Source organism: Portunus trituberculatus, chromosome 7, assembly GCF_017591435.1.
Source record: "Portunus trituberculatus isolate SZX2019 chromosome 7, ASM1759143v1, whole genome shotgun sequence".
Lineage (NCBI taxonomy): Eukaryota > Metazoa > Arthropoda > Malacostraca > Decapoda > Portunidae > Portunus > Portunus trituberculatus.
In genome coordinates, this window is record NC_059261.1 from 1,637,980 (window position 1) to 1,640,579 (window position 2,600).

Genomic DNA, 2,600 nt, shown 5'->3' on the forward strand with positions numbered 1-2,600 from the left:
GCAGATGATGTTCCTGATATTCGTCTCACTTTGAGAACTGCTACAGCAAAGGCTACTGGAGGACAAGGGTTTGTAAAGTGTCAATGTAGGACGCAGTGTTCCTCAGGACGATGCCGCTGCCGCAAGAAAGAAATTAAATGCAACTCTCGCTGTCACCCAGGCAGAGCGTGCAAAAATTAAGTGTTCTCAGTGTCACTGTGATTAATCGTTTTGTTTTTGTTTATTTGTGTTTATTTCATTTTGTGTAGCTATTATAAAAGTTTGTCTCAAATAAAGTTCATGTTTCTATCAGTTTGTATCAGTGTCCCTTTGTCCTCCTTCCGCCTATTCATATTCACATTAGGCAAAATTATGTGTGACATAATCACATTCCGCAAAATGGGGTTGCATAATGTGTGCACTAGGCAAATTTACGAGTTTTTCTGCCTAATGTGTACATTGGGCAAACCATTTTGCCCAATATCCACATTGGGCAAAAATATGCCTAATATATACATTAGGCAACTATTAACATTGAGCGTACACACACACACACACACACACACACACACACACACACACACACACACACACACACACACACACACACACACACACACACACACACACACACACACACACACACACACACACACACACACACACACACACACACACACACACACACACACACACACACACACACACACACACATATATATATATATATATATATATATATATATATATATATATATATATATATATATATATATATATATATATATATGAAGGATGAGAATATATGAAGGATGAGAATGGAGGAGGAGAAGGAGGAGGAAGTGGAAGATAAGAGAGATTGCTATTCTACATTTGCTATGTGAGTGGAGAAAATGAAATAAAAATAAAGATCACACACACACACACACACACACACACACACACACACACACACACACACACACACACACACACACACACACACACACACACACACACACGCCCGGTAGCTCAGTGGTTAGAGCGCTGGCTTCACAAGCCAGAGGACCGGGGTTCGATTCCCCGGCCGGGTGGAGATATTTGGGTGTCTCCTTTCACGTGTAGCCCCTGTTCACCTAGCAGTGAGTAGGTACGGGATGTAAATCGAGGAGTTGTGACCTTGTTGTCCCGGTGTGTGGTGTGTGCCTGGTCTCAGGCCTATCCGAAGATCGGAAATAATGAGCTCTGAGCTCGTTCCGTAGGGTAACGTCTTTCTGTCTCGTCAGAGACTGCAGCAGATCAAACAGTGAAACACACACACACACACACACACACACATTCTGAGTTCACGGGGAGGGACAGGGCATGGACCAGGAGGGGAGGGTCAAGTGGGTGGAGCTTTAAGGCTTAGTTTTTCAGGGAGTTTAACGAATCCAAGGGAACCTGAAGCCTTCACCTGGTGTGGATCTGCCAGGTATTGCTACTGGAAAATATATGGGCTAAGATTGGCAAGGAGTTTACTACCGGCAACTGTACATGCGGTGTATGAATATTTCGTTTATATAATATTATTATATACAGACCAAGTAGATGCCATCCCACGTCAAACAATATAATCACCATAAGTGGGTGACTGCTAGATGAAAACAACACATAAGATTGGAGAGAGGTATATATAAGAAATTAAAACAAGGAGATGAGACTTTAAGGCCACAATGTAACGAATAAGGTAGAACAGTTATGAGGTTAATGAGGAAAGCTAAAAGCAATTATGAGTTCCAGGTAGCCAGAAAGGTAAAGAGAGATCCTAAGTTATTTTTCTGGTATATATGACAAAAACTATAGAAGAAATAAATCATTCGAAGACAGGTAATGGAGAGCTGGTTAATTTTGGCTAGGAGATTAGTAGAATTATGAGCGACTATTTCTTAACCGTTTTCACTCACGAAAACTTGCATGAAATTTTAAAAAGTGAACAGATTGTCAGAGCAAAAGATAGTGAGAAGCCGACTGATATTCGTATTTCTATAACTAAGGGGATTATAAAACATGAGATAGATAAAAAAAAAAAGTTCAAGTCACCAGGACCTGATGAAATATATCCGAGAGACCTTAAGAATGCAAAGTCGTTAGTCAGCTGTTGGCATCGATCTTCAGGATGTCACTAGAGCCAGGTGAGATACCGATAATGTACAGGCAAGCCAACGCTGTACACATATTAAAGAAAGGATATAAAAATCTAGTATCTAACTACAGACCTGTCACGTTGACTTCAGTTGTAGATGAATTAATAGAAAAAAATAAGGGCGAAAAAAAGGGGAAGAATCTAGGTAAACACGACTTGATAGATCACTCTCAGCATGACTATGTGAAGGGAAGTAGTGCCTTACAAACTTGCTGGGTTTTATTGTAAAGTTTATGAGGCGAAAGATAATGGCAATAGTTTAATCATATACCTTGATTTCAATAAAGTGTTTCTTAACGTACCGAATCAGACCGGCTGAAATGATAATTACTCCCAGTGAGGTCTAATAACACTGGTTCAGTGGGTGCTGTGAACTTTTCATTAATTAAAGCCAGCTGTAACCTTATTGAACGTTTGTTTCCCTTTCTGTCTCACAACAAAAGGGGATAGTTGCAGT